At 43.5% G+C, this 18889-nt stretch overlaps 1 protein-coding gene across 1 annotated transcript in view; it reads left to right on the top strand.

Moving 5' to 3' along the window:
* Positions 1-1724: 1724 nt before the first annotated feature.
* XPNPEP1 (X-prolyl aminopeptidase 1) overlaps positions 1725-18889 on the top strand; it is a 90368-nt gene continuing 73203 nt past the window's right edge. The window contains exon 1 of the mRNA XM_072995572.2: positions 1725-1817. The gene's annotated coding sequence lies outside the window, so the exon portion shown is untranslated. The remainder of the gene's footprint in view (positions 1818-18889) is intronic.

The raw sequence follows: 18889 nt of genomic DNA, 5'->3' as shown, positions 1-18889 counted from the left end.
TGCTTCATTGGACTGCTCTTTGGCAATTTACAACATCTTGAGACCAAGTCCCATTCAATGGTGACAGGTCGGCCCATCAATATCCTGGATAGCATGTATATTCTGAGTCCAAGCAGAGGTAGTTGCAACAATGGTAATGGCCCTCATTTGATTCCCTGCTGATCCCTTGCCCTACTTCTCTCTCCCCACTTCTCCTCCCTGAAGGGGATCTCCATTCTTCTCCCCTCACTTTCCAATGCTGTTGTTTTGCTCTCTGCCTTTCTAAATGCCTTCTTGCCCTTCCTTCCCCTTCTCCCCAATACAAAGTTTTTTTTTGGGGGGGGCTGAAAATTCCTCTGCCCTTCAGCCTCTTACTGGGGAACCATTAACCTTTTCCATTTACCAGTCCAAGGATTTTCTTTCCACTCCCATCCTTCTAGCATAGCTCTCTGGGCCGGGACTGTTGCTCTTTTTGTTCTCTCTCCTTTTTTTAATCCCATCTCTCCCCTTTAACTCTTCCTCTTTTTTCCCCTTGCTTTTTTCCTGAGTCTTTTTCTTACTCTGTTTTAATTGGGTGATTTTGATCTTTGGTCCTGGGTTTTTCTTGTGCCTCAGGGCTAACAGCTCTGGCAGGGCTTTCAATCCTCATTTCTCCCAACCCAATGTCAGCTTGGGAACAGGTGGTGGTGTATTCCTCAGACTCAGGGGGAAGAGGGGATGGCATGCTGACTGAATGATGTTCCTCACTGTGGCCTCTCTCACATACTTGTGGATGTGAGGTTCTCTGGACTAGGCTTTATGAGAGCTGGAGGAAGAAGATTATCGCTTCAGACCTCTGCTTCAGCCAAATCCCTGAATTTTTAATAGCAAGATTAAAATCTGGCAATTAGTTAGGCATCCTTCAGTCTCAAGAGACTATGGTAACGTGCTCTGTATGGAGGACTTGGAACAGCGTCTAGTGTGGCTGAGAAGGCTGATTCGAGAGTGACAATTCCTTCCACATTGCAGACAAGTGCAATCTGTCCCCTGTTAGTGGTTGGGGATTGCCCATCTTAAGGCAGGCGGTAACTACCTAGTGAGGCGCAATGGCCTCTCCCACCTTTGGAAGTAGCCCCTGGCATCACGCTCTACGCCAATCGAGCAAAGACTTATAACCGGTAACTGCTACTTCCCGTGTTGTTTTGATGCTGTACGCAAAGCTGGATTGTCCTCTCCAGAGCACAAAGCCTGGGTAAAATAATATGGAGAATAGGCTGTTATTCAAGCAGCAAATCTCCCCTCTCCACGTCACTGAAATAGTCTAATGGAAAGGCAAGAGCCAATACAATTGGTTCCAGCAACATCACAGGAGTTGCCAGAACGACACAAACTGCCTCCGGGACTCCGGCTCCGGATTTTGCCTCGAGGTTAACTCCTGAAGCCTTTTCCATCAGTGGATATAGCCACAAGGCAGTGGGGGTTTGAAATCAGTTTTCCTTCTCCTAGATGGGCTGCCTTCCATGGCTGATGAGCCTCACCTACCCAGCCTGCTCCCTAATAGGTCGGAAGTATGGTCTGACTCCTAAGACTTTCCTGCCCCTCAGGTGTAAGCCATGCTATTTTGCTTTCCTATTTACTAGATTAGAGTGAAAAATAGAATCAGAGAATTTCATGTGCCGCTTCTGCTTGCGCTTATTTAAATCTAACCCCCGCCCCCTCAGACCATGCGGGCAGTGAGAGCAAAGGTCAGCCTAGAAACAAAATGCCTCCCCAAATAAAATGTGCTCCCAAAACAGAGCTTACCTCTTGCCTCAGCTTCCCCTTCAGGGGAAAAGAAGAAATTAAAGAAGGAGATGCAGGTAAGCAAAATGGGAGAGGGTCTTCCTCTACTACTCTAATGTCTAGGAAAGCTATTCACTGCTGAATATGCCCCAGCCAGTCCTTCAGAGGTGTTGGGAAGAGATGACTCCTGCCTATGCTTCAGACCGTTTAACTTTGTGCGGCATGTTATCTTGGACATTTACTCCCCTGAGTGGCTTTTTATCTTTTCGTTCCTGTCCTGTGAGAAGAAGAAACAGTAGCTTAAAAAAAGAAAAGGAAGCTGTTTCCTTTCTTGCTATTGGTTTCTTGTTCCGTCGTGTCCCCCTGGTTGTTGCTGCCAGCTGTAGCTCTCTGCATGTGGTTTGTAATGGGAGCACAGAGATGAGAAACTTAGTAGAAAAGTGTTGATTTTTTAGTGACAAATGTAAAAATTGTAGACAAGGTGCACAAGAATTATAGTGCTAATTTTTTATAAGGACTTTGTACTTAGGAGACAATCATATGAGGTGTAACCTTTCCTAGAAACAAGTAACCTTGTTAATGTTTCTTTTTTCTTTTTGTTTAAGAATGTTTACCGTTGCTGTATTTTTATTTCTGTTTGCCACCTAGATTGGTGGTTTTTAAAAGATGTGTAGTATGCTTTTTATCAATTAAAAAGGTCTCCCCCAAAAATCTCCCAGTAAGAATTCACTAGTTGTTAACCCCTTTCCTGACTCCAGAGAAAGACCAGTTGTGAGAGAGGCTGGTATTTTCCTCACTTCCATCCTGTGAAGTCCAGAGTCAAGTGACTAAAGTAGCAAGCCTTGCTGATATTATTGGGGTGTGTGCTGAGGTTAGATGTGTCACACAGTCACTCTTAAAGAGTTTTAATTATAATAATCTTGGACCTCCAGAGCTGGAAGGGACCCTATGGATCATCAGGTCCAGTCCCTGTCAGGGAAGTACAGTGTGTAATTGAAACTCTGTACCTTTGCCTCCGTAGCCAGATACCTAAATCACTGAGACTGTATTTTAAATTTCCATCAGACACTAATTTTCTTCTTTTGTAGGACATGTATTGCCTAATTTGAAAGCTGTAAGTAGTATCCATCTAATCAGCAATGCAATCTCTTACATATTAGAAGCCATGGGTTGGACCCCGAATCTTAATTTCAGCACCGCTGAGTTCAGGGGGGAACTTACTCCCTAGTAAGCTTTCAGCCTACATTTTCCAGAGCAGAAATCAAGTCGGCTCAAATTCAGCAAAGTAAAATTCCAGGATTATGAAACTAATCAAGCATATATCTTCCCTTATGTAGTACTCTTATTGTCCCAATAGTATTACAGCTCATATCATGCCAGAAAGCCTAGTTCTCATTTCCTGCTAGCCCCCTCAGGGCAGGAAAGAACATCCTGTTCTTTTAATAACCTGAGATAAACAACAACTATTTGGGGAGGGGGGAATCAAATCAATTTGAAAGTATATGAAAAGAAAAGACAATTCTAATCCTAGTTTCAGATTACATAAGTGTAATAAGAGCAAAAACAGATCTCTTTGAATCTATTGTTCATAAACCCTTATAGACCCACAGAAGCTTAACTCTGAGTTCATACCAGTTCAGGAGTAATAATATTCAGGTGTTATCTTTTGAGTGATGGCTTATGATGCTGAAATGCCTCTAGTTGGGGGGAGGCATCAGATCATGACTTTATCCAGTGCTGGGGGAAGCCATTGTAACTAAAAGGATGAATAGCAGCAGCAGTTCAAATATACGAAGTCACAGCATGGACAGTGAAGTTCATGCTGAACCTATAATTTTGTGGGGAAGGTGCTGGAAAGTCAACTTGTCAATCTCATTTTAAATATGTATTTACAAAGGAAAGAGATGGTAGTGGACAAAGTGATGGACTAGGACTCAGGAGATGTTGGCTCAAATCCCTGTTCTACCATGGAAATTCACTGGGAGATGCCAATGGTAAAACCACTCCTTAAATATCTCACATACAGTATTTTAAAAATCTAAACAGGATTGCCATACATTGGATGTAACTTTATGGATACAGTGGTTCTGAATCTTTGGTCTTCTGGATGTTTTGGACTTGAACTCTCAGAATTCCCAACCAGCAATACAAATAGTCAGGGATTTGGGAGGCTGAAATCCAAAACATATGGAAAACCAAAAATCAGGACGTTTAAGAATATTAAATACGGGCTGTAATCCAGTCGTAAATCACAACAAGAGCAATCCTGTTGAATCAGTGGAACTTACAGAGGTGTTGACTCAGCAAATCCCCACTGATTCATTGGGCCTCCTCTAGTTGCAACTTACTACTGGATTTCAGCCAATATGTTGCTATTTAAATAAAAGGCCTATGTTAGTTATTTATGTTAAAGTTTCTGCCCCTAATCAAGACCTAAGGTATACACATCATTGCAGGCAACTTCCAAGAATTAGAAGAACAATATCATTATTATTTTTTTAGAAAGCCAATCAAAGACTTACAATATCACCTGATATTCCACCTACAGTACATGGTCTTTGCTTTCCTTTTTCACTCAGTATAGTCACACAGCACCCCATCCCCCAATTCTGTTTGTACTCTTTTCAATTACTATTACTTTTAACACTTATGTTTCCAGCCGGCTAGATTGTACTGTCTTGAGCCATCTGTGGCATTCATTTTAGTCAGTCTTTCTGTTGCATTGCCTTGGTAACAAGATTTAGCAGTGAGGCACCAGCTTTGAACTTGTCTGCATCTACAATAATATGCACCCAGCATGTTTTACACACTAACACACATCAGGTTGCCATGACAACTATTCACAATATAGCCTCACCTCCCCTATGTTCCATGTTGCAGCTTTTATCAGTTCTGAGATTATTTTAGGCTGCAGAATACGAGTTCTGGGCTCATTAGTTTTTTATATATCAGGCTAGTATCAAATACTAAAATTACTAAAGAATCATAAATGACCTAAATGTACTATGTAGTGCTACATCCAGTTGATAGGAAGGCAAAGTTATCAGCAAAGGTATGGGAGAATCACAAAAGAGTAGAAGAATACATGCTGAATACATGTTAAAGTCTAAGGACATTTCAGTATAAAGACTTGTTTATTTTTGATATATTTTAGTTTCCTTTCAGTACTTCCACTCGGAGTATGTCAAACATTATTAAAAATTGGATTGTAAATAACTTCTGGTGGACTGCCAGTTTTAATGTATAATACTATTAAGATTATGTTTCTGTGACAAGGTCCTTCTCTGCCGGGGGGGGTGCTCGTGGTAAAGGCGGGAAAAAGACGCGGAGGCTGCTCGGGATCTTCTAAATCACTGGTTCTTAACCTTGGGTTACTCAGGAGTTTTGGACTGCAACTCCCAGAAGCCTTCACCACCAGCTGTCCTGACTGGGGTTTCTGGGAGTTGCAGTTCAAAACCATCTGAGTAACAAAGGTTAAGAATCAGTGTTCTAAATCAACCTTTTTATTTGTAACAGAACTCAATTCAACGGCATCAAACAGGTCTAATAAACAATCATCCATCAACAACTTGTATTTCTTGGGTCTTACAACATTGACCCCTTCAAGCTCCCCTAAAAGGGAGCCGGCCCGAAACACTCCCGATCCATTAAAGGTCACAAAGGGGTGCTCCGAACCGCGCATACCGTCCTGCAGCACGGATGCCTGGCCCAGTCTCCTTCCGGAGGCTTCTGTTGGAATGAAGGGCCAGGGCGAATCACCCTCTGTCCACCAGGTTGATTCCAGGGATATACCACAACGGTCCATTCTAAGGGGTCGTACACTCGCCCTCATCCACCTTGAATCAGTGGATCAGGTAACAATCCCCCGCCAAGTTGTAAGTTGGGAAAGTCCTTCTCAATGCCCGGCGTTTCTCCTGAATAGAGCATGGGCTCTGTTTGGACCCCTCTATCCACATACCTTCCAAGTTCTCCCTCAGTGGATAATCTAAAAACGCACACGCTCTCACTCTCTTTTATATCCTCCCATATAATGAGGTCTAGCTCCACCCCTCATTCATCTGCTAGACACACTTCAGTAGGTCTCCCTGTCACTTCCTCTGCCTGATCTATCTCGATCAAGATACCCTCCGCGCAACTACTTCCTTCCACTGGGTCTTTCTTATTAGAGGATGGCACACTTCTTGTCACACCTTCACAGTTTCTTACTCCAGATTAATCAATCTGGAATGAAAAGATCTCCACTTTTCTTGATAGACAGTCATATACCAGTAGTCCACCTTTCACAGACATGAGTCCTTCATTCCCCATCCCTCTAACACAAGGCCAATTTAGCTTTTTTAAAAATCCACTTTCCAATCCTGCTCTCTAAAAAAGAGTTTAAGTACATCAGCAACATGTACACAAATCCCCAACATTGCCCATCTTAGGGCTAGTACGTGAAAGAAAGAATTTGCACTGGGATTTGTACTCCAGAAGGTTCCAGGAGAACATTCTCCACCATACCTGATTGTCCTTGAAGCGCTACAAAAAGCTTCAAAGAAATTCCAGCTGGAAAAATTCTGACTGTAATGTATTGAAAAATGGGACTGGTAGACAAATATTGCTTTTGTATCAAGATGCCAGCTAGCCATGTAGTCTCCATTCCACTCAACAGTTATTCTTCTTCCACCTATTTATCTCCCAGCAGACAAACAGCATTCTATAGATGCCAAGTATTCTTTATCATCATTGGATCTCTTGGGGAGGGGGGGGATGAAAATTTGCTCTCTAGGCTTCCTTCCCCCCCAAATATTCTCCATTTCACTAAACTTGAGGATACCCCCCCACCCACTCTGCTGATACTTTTTTGTTGTTTGTGCATAGTGCCTTTTTGGCTGTACATGTTTTGTCACTTGCCCCTGAACAGGAAGACAGGGCAGGATGATGACTAAGATTCAAAGTGACATATGCAGTTCCATATAAGCACTGGAGAGCTGTTGATATCCTGTGCCTGTTACTGCAGAAAATGGTCCCAGCCCTCACAATTTGGCTGGGTGGAACTGAATGGACAGTTCTCTCCCCAGAGGAAGTAATAGTACATGTACATTTCTAGTTTCTGCATCAAAGCATGGACAATAATAGAATCTTAGGCTTCTGTTTCTTTCTTCCTGTGGTTTTATTCACTTGGCTTACATAAAGTAATCATGCTTACACTGCTTTTCACAGTACTTATTTTCCATCTTGATTGCCACGCCACAGTCAGACTTTTCTTTGAGGGGACTTAACTCAAAAGCCAAAATGTTGAACAATGGGAAAGTCTGTTTCAAAATACAGGACACCGGGAATAAAGACAGGATGCAGCATGTTTCAAGTGTCGCTCATGTTTGCAAAAAGGAACAGGAAAGAAGCTACAGTTTTGTTTTCCTACTGAACAAAAGTTCTCATCACCCCCAAGGCAGGAAATATTCATGGCAATGGAGTAATTAATGTAGATTTGAAAGGACAGCTGTTCTATTTTAGACATACTGCCTATCATGAACGGAAGAATAGAAGTACCACTCCTAACATCCTGCTTTTAGATGCATCTACTTGAGATTGCTTACAGTTTTATTGAAATCAATGGAACTTCATTCTATGTAAGTCTTGTTCTAGTTTGAAGAAACATTTTAGAAATAATTCTAAATATAACAGAAATGGAAAATATTTTCTTGTACATTGGTATACATGTACATCAAGTACATTGATGTGAAAGATAGGTGTTCTGACAACCAGTGGAGCTTGCCATCAAATACATACGTGACAGCAGTATGAAGGTGATTACTTTGGATTTGTGTGGAAGCTACCTCACCTACCTTTTAGCTTATTAACTGACTCTAGAAAACAAGTACACTCCTGCACTCCATTGAGTCCTGTACCCTCTGTGCATGGCAGGAGAGGAAGTTGAACACGTTCCATATGCGTTGTCTCCGACACATTTTTGGTATCACCTGGCAGGACAAAGTTCCAAATAGCTGGAATTGTTAGCATGTATACATTACTGAAACAGCAACATCTGTGCTGGCTCAGGCATGTTGTGAGAATGGCTGACGGTCGAATTCCAAAATTTCTCCTGTATGGAGAATTAGTGCAGGGAAATCATCCCAGAGGGAGACCACAGCTGTGATACAAGGATATCTGCAAGCAGGATCTGAAGGCTTTAGGAATGGACCTCAACAGATGGGAAACTTTGACATCTGAGCGTTCAGCCTGGAGGCAAGCAGTGCAGCATGGCCTCTCCCAATGTGAAGAGACACTTGTTAGCAGTCTAAGGCAAAGAGGCAATCCCGAAACCAGCAAAATCAGGGAGCTGGACAGGGGACAGATTGTATTTGTCTTCAGTGTGGAAGGGATTGTCACTCTCAAATTGGCCTTCTGAACCACAGTAGACGCTGTTTCAGAGCATGTTACCATAGTCTCTTGAGACTGAAGGATGCCTATGCTGTATATAGCAAACAATATGTTGAAATTTATGGCAGGTGACAGGACAGCTCTGTCTTAGACAATTGTTAAGTGGAAGCCACCATCAGAGTTTTGAAATGTTAGTTTTTGAGGCTACATTTCACAGAATTCACAGCCAGTGGGCAATGCTGTGTGAGGACAGGGGAAAGGGCTTTCTCTGTCACAGCTCCCAGAATTTGGGACTTCCTTACACCGGCGGCCAGGCTGGCACCATATTTGCTGTCCATTGGCAAGCAGAGAACTTTCTCTTGAGGCACGTTTTCCTTTAGTGAGTGAATGCCGGAGTGGGTTTTTTAAATAGATGGTTGTGCCTTACCACTTTGAATGTGTTTTTGGTGCTGCTTTTCTTTACCATTTTTTAGTCTGGCATTTGTTTGATCCTTTTTAGTATTTGTGCACTTACTGTTTTTACCTTTAAATATTTTCTTTTAATGATGTAAGCCACCTTGGGTCCTTTTTAAGGAGAAATTCAGACCAGCATTCCTGCGCTCAGGAGAGCCAAATGACATCCTGTGTGAGAGACGGTGAATCTGTGGTCGGGCGGTTGCCAGCCTTTTGCCAAGGGAGCTGGCTAAGTCTCCCTCTGCTCTGCAGGACTGGGCCCTGTTGCTTCTGGCTGCCTGATCCCCTTCCCAACATCAGCCACCTGGCTCAAGGGGAAAGAAGGCTTTTAAGTAGGAGCTGCTTCTAGGGCCCTACCAGACCATCATTCCTGCGCTCAGGGGAGCCGAACAACATCTGCCTTCTACAGCTCACTGAGTGAGAGACGGTGGGACTGTGGCTGGGCTCCCGCTGGCTGCCAGATTCTCTGAGGGAACTGGCTGGGGAACAAGCTGGGAAACAGGGGGGTTTGAGGGGCCTCTGGGGCAATCAATAGAGACAATATACGGCAGGGGAAGATATGGCGGTGGGAGTAGAGCATGCCTGCGTAGGAGAAAGGAGGTTAGATACCTTACACCTATCCCCCTTTCTAGCTCTACTCCCAGCCAAACGGTACCAGGTGACCATATCAGCCACCCCCTGGGCCACATGGTACTGTTGGTAAATGCCAGGTCGGCAAAAAATAAGACTGCCCTCATCCATGACTTAATTTTGGATGAGGGGGCTGACCTGGCATGCATTACTGAGACCTGGGTGGGAGAAGAAGGAGGAGTTCCTCTATCTCAGTTATGTCCCCCTGGGTACTTGATCCAACACCAGGGCCACCCGGAGGGACAGCGAGGTGGGGTGGCAATAGTCTACAAGGATTCCTTTCACTTTTCTGGACTCCCCGTCCCCTTGGGAAATGGTCTAGAGGGCCTGTATTGTGTGTTGGGCTCAAGAGATAGACTGGGGATTCTGTTGGTGTACCGCCCACCCTGCTGCTTACCAACAGTCTCCCTACCTGAGCTGACGGACGTGATCTCAGATCTAGTGGTGAGGACCCCCAAACTTTTGGTACTGGGAGACCTCAACCTCCATGCCGAGGCCACTTTATCAGGGGCAGCTCAGGACTTCAGGGCTGCCATGACAACCATGGGGCTGTCTCAACATGTCATCGGCCTGAGTCATGAGAAAGGCTATACACTTGACCTAGTATTCTCAACGGGACGGGGGGATGGTGGTCCAGATGTGGTGGATCTATCTCTGACTCCGTTGTCATGGTTGGACCATTTTCTGGTAAAATTTAGACTCTCTGCCACTACTACCCTCTGCAGGGGTGGGGGATCAATTAAAATGATCCACCCCTGGAGACTTATGGATCCTGAAGGATTCCTGAATGCTCTAGGGGAGTTTCCAGCTGATATGGTCGGCGCTCCTGTCGAAGCCCAGGTCGCCTTGTGGTACAAGGAGATGGCCCGGGCGGTTGACACGATCGCACCTAGGTGCCCTCTCCCTGCCCACAGAGCCTATATGGCTCCATGGTACACAGAGGAACTTCTGGATATGAAACGGTTGGGGAGATGGCTTGAGCTCAGATGAAGGAAATATCGCTGCGACTATGACCAAACACAGCTTAGAGCCCATTATCGGGCCTACTCTGTGGCAATACGGCTGGCGAAACACCAGTATTTCTCCAGTCGTATTGCTTCCTCGGTGTGTCGTCCAGCAGAGCTATTTCGAGTGGTCCGGGACCTTCTTCAACCTAATGGTTCAGTGGAGGTCCTGGACTGCTCAGTGGCTCGCTGTAATGAATTTGTTACACACTTTGAGGGAAAAATTGCTCAGATTTGCAAAGAGTTGGACTCCACTGTTGATGCAGAGCCTATGGTTGTGTCCAGTGCTCCGGACTTATGTCAGAATTTATTGGATGAGTTCCAGTTGTTACGACCTGAGGATGTGGACAGGGTGCTTGGATCGGTTTGTGCCACCACTACACAACTCAACCCTTGCCCATCATGGCTAATAAAGAAATCTGCCAGGGGAGTTCGCACCTGGATCCTGGAGGTCATCAACTCCTCATTAAGAGAGGGAGTGGTCCCTGCCCCATTAAAGGAGGCAGTGATTTGCCCACTCCTAAAAAAAACCTAATCTGGACCCAGGTCTAGTGAACAACTATCGACCAATAGCAAACCTCCCTTTTCTGGGCAAGGTGTTGGAATGCGTGGTGGCTGAGCAGCTCCAAACTCTCCTGGATGAAACTGATTATCTAGATCCATTTCAATCGGGTTTCAGGCCAGGTTATGGGACGGAAACTGCCTTGGTCGCCCTGTTTGACGACCTTTGCTGGGAGAAAGACAGGGGCAATGCATCCCTGTTGATTCTCCTTGACCTCTCAGCGGCTTTCGACACCATCAACCATGGTGTCCTTCTGGACAGATTGGCTGGGATGGGAATCGCAGGCACTGTTTTACAGTGGTTCCGCTCCTACCTGGCTGATCGAGTCCAGAAGGTGGTGCTGGGGGACAGTAGCTTTGATCCATGGCGCTTGTGTCATAGGGTTCCTCAGGGCTCTGTACTGTCCCCCATGCTGTTCAATATGTACATGAAATCACTGGGGGAGGTCGTTAGGAGGTTTGGGCTGAGGAGTCAGCAATATGCTGACGACACCCAGCTCTACCTCTCATTCTCTACCAATCCAGGTGTGGCACTCACCGTTCTGAACTTGTGCCTGGACTCGATAATGGTCTGGATGAGGGTCAATAAACTGAGGATCAATCCAGACAAGTCAGAGGTGCTGCTGGTAGGTGCCCCGCCAGATAGGTTAAAGGGCCATTTCCCTGCCTTAGACGGGATTACACTCCCCCTAAAGGACAGGGTCCGCAGCTTGTGGGTGCTGCTTGACCCCGGTCTGACCTTGGAAGCCCAGGTGGACTCGGTGTCCAGGAGTGCCTTCTTACAGCTGCGGAGAATATATCAACTTCACCCTTATCTGGATGAGTGGAGCCTGGCAACAGTCACTCATGCACTGGTGACAACCAGACTGGACTACTGCGTTGTGCTATACGTGGGGCAGCCTTTGAAGATGGTCTGATGACTGCAACTGGCACAGAACCGGGCTGCACGGCTGGTAAGTGGCGCCGCCACACAGAATCATATCACGCCGGTTCTGAAAAATTTACACTGGCTGCTGGTTGCTGCTAGGGCCCAATTCAAAGTGCTTACTTTGACATATAAAGCCCTAAACGGCTTAGGACCTGGTTACCTAAAGGACCACCTTCTTCCATATGAGCTTGCCTGTCCGCTAAGATCAAGCCAGGAGGCCCTTCTGAAGATGCCATCCCTGAAAGAGGTGAGGGGGATGGCATGTCGAAATAGGGCCTTCTCGGCTGTTGCCCCCCAACTTTGGAATGCCCTCCCTAGAGAGATCTGCCTGGCTCCAACACTCTTGGCTTTTCAGAGCCAGGCAAAGACCTTTCTGTTTAGCCAGCATTTTAATTAAACAGTATTCCCTAGCTGGCCACGTGAGCAGCAGGACTTATTAATATTAATGTTTTAAGAATTGTTTTAATATATGATATTTTATATTGTCCTTTTAAATGTTTTTAATGTTTTTAAGTTTTAATATTGTTGTACGCCACCCAGAAGCCACTGGTAAGGGTGCAGCTAAAAATATTGTAAATAAAAATATTGTAAATAAATAAATGTGGTGCAAACATATTTTAAATATGAGGTTGAATCTGGACAAGACAGAAATCTTGCCTGTGGGCAGCCCTGGTGTCAGTGGGTTGGGAAACTCCATCTCCTTTGGGGAAGTGACTCTTCCTAAGAAGAGTGAGGTACGCAGCTTGGGCATCTGCCTGGACCCAGGTCTCACCATGGCAACCCAGGTGGCATTTGTGGTCCAGGCAGCCCATTTTCATCTTCGGAGGATTGCCCAGCTGTGTCCCTATCTAGATGCAGGAGCACTCACGACTTTGATTCATGCCCTTGTAATCTCAAGAATAGACTACTGCAGTGCTCTTTATGTGGGGCTACCTTTGAGGCTGATGCAGAGACTTCAACTGGTCCAGAATTTGGCAGCCAGATTAATAACTGGGGTGAAGAAATTCCAGCACATCTCCGCCACTCTGTCTGCCCTTCATTGGTTACCGGTTCATTTGCACATCGACTTCAAGGTTATGATGATAACATTCAAAGCCCTAAACGATTTAGGACCTAGGTACCTATCAGAACGCCTGCTCCCAGCCAGATCTGTCCTTGACCTCAAAGGACGCCCGAAGGGAAAGAACAAGAAACCGGGCATTCTCAGTGGTTGCCCCCCCCCCGCCTATGGAACAACGTGCCTATTGAGATTTGCCTGGCACCCTCCCTGGATGGATTCAAAAGAGCACTGAAGACCTGGCTCTTCTGCCAGGCTTTCCCGGAGCACTAAGATCTCGCCCTCCCTTTTTACCATTCTTTTTTCCATTCTCTCCATCACCCTTTTTACCACCTTTATTGCCATCTGTTTTAATTTCCCTATTTGTTATGTATTAATTTATTTTTATCATGTTTTAAATATTATGCCTTATATTGCTGTTAGCCGCCCAGAGTGGCCTGGTTGCCGGATGGTGCGGGATATAAATTCAAATAATAAATAAATAAATAAATAAATAAATAAATAAATAAATAAATAAATAAATAAATAAATAAATAAAAATAAAAATAAAAATCCTCATATGATCTAAAATTCTACATACGACTTCCATCTGAGCATTTACCCGAGCCAAATGGCTCATTGAAACAGCAGCAATGACAAAGAGAGTATGGCTCAATAAGAAGCTGGCGACATATACCAAGATCCAGGTCTATAGAGCCTGTGTCCTGAGCACTCTCCTGTACTGCAGTGAGTCCTGGACTCTTTGTGCATGGCAGGAGAGGAAGCTGAACACCTTCCATATGCATCGACTCCAACACATTTTTGGTATCAACTGGCAGGACAAAGTTCCAAATAGAGTAGTCCTAGAATGAGCCGGAATTGTTAGCATGTATACATTGCTGAAACAGCGACGTCTACGTTGGCTTGGGCTTGTCGTGAGAATGGCTGATGGTCAGATTCCAAAAGATCTCCTGTATGGAGAATAGTGCAGGGGAATTGCCCCAGAGGGAAACCACAGCTTGCTTGCTTGCTTGCTTATTTGTTTGTTTGTTTGTTTGTTTGTTTGTTTATATGCCGCCCATCTAGACATAGTCTACACTGGGCAGCTCACAACACAGAAGATAAAAAAAATTTAAAATATACACAGTTTTACATTAAAAAACAAAACAATATAAAATATATCGTAAATTTACAATTTTAACAATTAATTTAAGGCAAACAGTCCCAAGATGGCAAGAATAAAAGAAGAAAAGTAAGAGATAAGAATGACTTAATTGACTGAAGGGAAGGCCTGTTTGAATAGCCAAGTTTTCAGCTGGCTTTTGAAAATGCCCAGCGAGGGTGCCAGCCGCATTTTAGTGGGGAGGGTGTTCCACAGCCGAGGGGCCACCGCCGAGAAGGCCCGATTTCTTGTTTTTTCCTTCTGGGCCTGCCTCGGCATCAGACCCCTCAGCTGTCCCTGCTGGCTGTGTCGGGTGATTCGGGTAGATCTGGGTGGGAGAAGACGATCGCCAGCTGCGATACAAGGACATCTGCAAGTGGGATCTGAATGGACCTCAATAGATGGAAAACCCTGACATCTGAGCATTCATCCTGGAGGCAGGCGTTGCATCACAGCCTCTCCCAATTTTAAGAGACCCTTGTCCAGCAGGCCTAGGGAAAAAGGCAGTCCCAAAAGCAGCAAAATCAGGGAGCTGGACAGGGGACAGATTGCATTTGTCTTCAGTGTGGAAGAGATTGTCACTCTTGAATTGGCCTTCTCAGCCACACTAGATACTGTTCCAAGTCCTCTATACCGAGCACGTTACCATAGTCTTTTGAGACTGAAGAATGCCTAATCTAAAAATGACAATGCAACTGCTTTGTTTCAGAATTTTGTAAGAAGACAGAACAACATGGTGCTTTCAGAAAATTGTGAAAACTGGCACAATGACAATAATATTGTCCGTTTGAAGAATTATAGACCATTATTAGAAGCATGCATGCATCTATGTCAAATGCATCTATGTAAAACTCCCAAATGGACATGGTGGAAGTATAATTATCTGCCAGGAACTGGGGCTGTTTGAACGTATTGTACATTTTATCTTACTGATAAGTGCATATTTAGTGCTAATAAGCTGTTGAACAGCTGTTTAGTTGTCAATGCTAATTAGCTGTTCACATATGTCAAAACTAACAAGTTAATAGGGAGATTATTGGTCTTGCAAGCTCTGAGCAGGCTATTAGTATTACAGATGTGCTGTTCTGTTATGCAAAGTGACTATCCCTAGCCTGATCCCTGATACTACATTCTAATGCTCTGTGAAAAAAGTATAGCATGAGCATCTGGGGGGGGGGAGGACTTAAACTCGCCCCTGCCCGGAATACTAAACTTGTTATTTCTTCAGAAACACACAGGTAAAAATTACAAGCAGATGTACAATCCATAGTTATCATTTATAGGTTTTGCACAATCCATAATTATTTCTGCAGACAGTTTTTCCCATCTGCCCAGGCTCGATGGATGACCTGAGACCCTTCTTGCCAAGTTAGAGAGTAGGTCAAAGGAAATCCAGTGGGGAAGGCTGGAATTTGGGTGAGTGATGAGGCTGTTAAGTGCTCTAGAACAATAATGTTGCTTTTCCACCAGCAGTACTGGTGTGCCTGAATATTAACTTACACAGTTTTGTAATATGTGCTTAGCCCGGATCTTCCACAGATAATGGAAAGCTAGAATTGCTGGCTTACCTTGTCTCACAAGCTTCATGCTGGTACATTCAGTGAATTCAGGCCCATGTCGTTCCTCTCTTTAAGTTAGCATGTATAAGCAATTGACAAACTGTGGTTTATTCCTGATTTACGTGCCTAGTTTTTTGGTCAAAACAAACTAGAAACCCTAGTTTGAGTGTCAAACAAAGCTTTGAATTTCTGTTTTGTTTTACTTGCTTGAGTAGAGTGGAAGCAAACAAGCTGCATTCACTAAGCACGCTGTGTATTCACCCAGCAAACTAGGGTAAGTCAGCAGTTCTGCACAAGTGTAGTACATATAACAAAACATATTATTACAAAGTTATCTTAAGTGACTAACCTTTCGATTAAACAATACAGATGCTATTTTGCTGCTTGGTGACAGAGCAGTTTGAAGTACTGCTGTGTTCAGCAGCTGATCAAGAGCCTCAACAGGCTAAATAGTATGGCATAAGGTGTAAAATAGTATGGCATAAGATGTAAAAGCCGCCTAGAGTGGTCTTATAGGCCAGATGGGTGGGGTATAAATCAAATAAATAAATAAAAATTAATAAAACTCCACAGAGAGCACTAGCAAAAATATAACTGCTGTTTTAGCTCAGACAGTGTCCATAGGCAAGGACGTATGTTACCTTATGATGCCAAGGTTGTGGTAGAGTAGTGGTTAAATCACCTTCTTGTGAGGTGCAATAACATACCAGGAAGGTTCCCTTTAAAATTTGGAGGAAGGTCTGTCCCATGCACAAGGTGACTTCAGCCCATGTTATTATATGCTTTCTTTTATTCCAGTACTGATCATATGGCAATGTTCTTGTTTATGATACTAGAAGACCGGACATATATTGGATGACAGAGAATGCAAGAAGAAAAGAATGTTGTATTAACATTAAAGATGAGTGGAATACAATGGAAAAGTTGAAATCAGTCAACCAATCAATGGTTTGATTGTTAGAAAAATAATGGCTGAAATTCTCTTGCTTAGTGTAGTTAAATTGCAACTGGAGTAAGCCCATTCAACCAGTGGGGATTTCATGAGTCAGCTCCACCATAAGTTCCATTGATCCAAATGGGCATGCATTAGTTGCTATTTACTATACTAAGCTATAAGAGCTCAACCAAAGTGTCCCCCTTTATATGCAAAATATTGGAAGTTATATTGTCAATAACTATATATTTGGTATTCCAAACGTTTTGCAAGCAGAAGGGTCCGGAGGGAAAAACATTTGTCCGAACAGATGGCAAGCCACTGCGACTCCATGTAGGCTAAACTTATCAAAATCTGACCTGGTAAAATGTAGTTTCCCTTGTTTTTATGACACTCTGAGATAACATCTGAGGATCCAAGGGCCATTTGTGCCTTCCTCCAGAACTTAAGAGCCACATATACTCCATGCTGACAAAACATTTTCAGCCAAAAAATAGCAAATTGGGGGAAGGTGATTTACCATTAAAAGGCTATTTCTATGCTTCCCCAGGAGCAGAATTTTCTTTAAAAAAGAAGAAACAAACCAAGAAAGAAAAACCTATTTCAGGTCTTAAAGGTTTACCGCCATGAAGAAGCCTTTAAAGGGCAAATAACATGCACCGAAGTTCATGGGAATGCAAAATAATTGAATCGGGGGAGGGGGGTCTTAGGTGGCCATAGTGGGAGTTTTGGGGCCAAATGCTGGCTCCACATTGCCCCAGTATTAGGTTAGCAGGAGGATTTAGATGTACTGGACTTGGTAGAACATGGTATAAGGTCTTTCTTTTTCTACAACTGGACACTCCCCTCTTTGTACTGCCTGATATGTTTTTGTGAATAAAAACCAAGGACTTGGTATCCTGGAGTTATTTGTCCTTAATCTCCTAGTCTGAGAACAAAACGGCATACACAATGATTTTTGAACTTTGATAGTGCCTCATAAAATGCAGAGTGGTATGATAAGGCCTTGACAAGCAAGGATTTAGCAAGAGATCAGGGAACTTCCTTGATAATAAACCATCTGTTACATTTAAGCTTCAGTTGGTTCTTATTCCAGTTCATTTACATTTTTCAAGGCTCCTTCCTCTTTCCCACAGTTTTGAATAAACATAGCAAACATACACACACACACACACACACACACACACACACACACAGAGAAAGAGAGAGAGAACGAGAGAGAATCAGTCTAGTAACCAAAATATATAAATGCAAAACAACATTGATTCTGTTTTCTTAAAAATGTAAAAATTAGCCCAAGTACTAAGGTCCAGTAAGACAAGTTTCATTTTGAGGCTTAAAATGATAATTGGTGTTGGAGTATTGATAGAAAACTCCATATGTCCTATTATGGATTAACAAAATAAATGTGTGGGTTTCTCTATCTCTTTCACCAGAGAAGGTACTTCCCGTATGTGGTAAACCTCAGTTCATAATTGGCACTCAAAGTATAGGGTGAAGTCTAGTAGCAAGTCACAACTAGAGTATGTCCATTGAATTGGTGGAGATTTGGTGAGTCAACCCCACCATAAGTTCCCTTGATTCAATGGGCTATTCTAGTCGCGACTTACTTCTATATTGTATGTCAGCTATTGATGATCTGTTTCTCCAAGATACATTTATGAGCAACTAAGAACTGAACTAAACTCTCATCATCTTCATCATGAGCTGTCAAGTCAATTCTCACTTATGGTGACCCTTTTCAGGGGTTTCCAGGTAAAGAATGCGCAGAATTGGGGCAAAGATGAAGCTTGCCCAAGGCCATACAAGTTGGCTGTACTCACAGGAGGCACAGTCGGGAATTGAACTCCCATTCTCTGCCTCCACAACCAGATACTTAAACCACTGAGTTATCCAGACAGCTCTCAGGACTAATTAAATGCTAATTGGGTGCTTTTCACAGCTCATATAGTTTGCAAATTAGCTTTCTTTGTTTTGTGATTGGCCTTCAAGATAGTGTATAAGCACTTCCCTTGTCTGCAACTCTTGATTTCTTAGAGATGAGAGTTTGCCTAAATCATATGTCTGGAACACTAAGGGGATTCAAACTGTAATTACAAGTGATACCTAAGGTACAGTGTGGCCCTTAAAAAGGAAGCAATCACCTTTTATTCACACATCCACTTTTAAAAATTCAGAGTAGTGGAGGTAGGGAGGAGCATGTGTAATTTGGATGTTCAAAGTCCATTCTTTGGTAGAACAGGTCATGCTGCTTTTTCAGACATCTCTTGCTGCAGTGAGTTGTGGTTCATGCACAAATACAACAATAAAAAACAAAACTCTGTGCTGTTTGAATGTAACAGAAGAGTTTGTGTGGCAATCTGGCAATCTTGATAAAGATGGTTAGTGTTTACTTTTTAAAGTAATCTCAGCTTGCAAAGTAACTTTTCCAAGCTCTGAAAGTAGTATAAATGAACAAGTAACTTCCAATGCCAAATAATATTTCCCCAGTTCTCCTGGAAATGAAAGAGACAAAG

Source organism: Pogona vitticeps, chromosome 3 (assembly GCF_051106095.1).
Source record: "Pogona vitticeps strain Pit_001003342236 chromosome 3, PviZW2.1, whole genome shotgun sequence".
NCBI lineage: Eukaryota > Metazoa > Chordata > Lepidosauria > Squamata > Agamidae > Pogona > Pogona vitticeps.
Note: the sequence above shows the minus strand (reverse complement) of the source record. Positions and strands in the feature narration are given on the sequence as shown.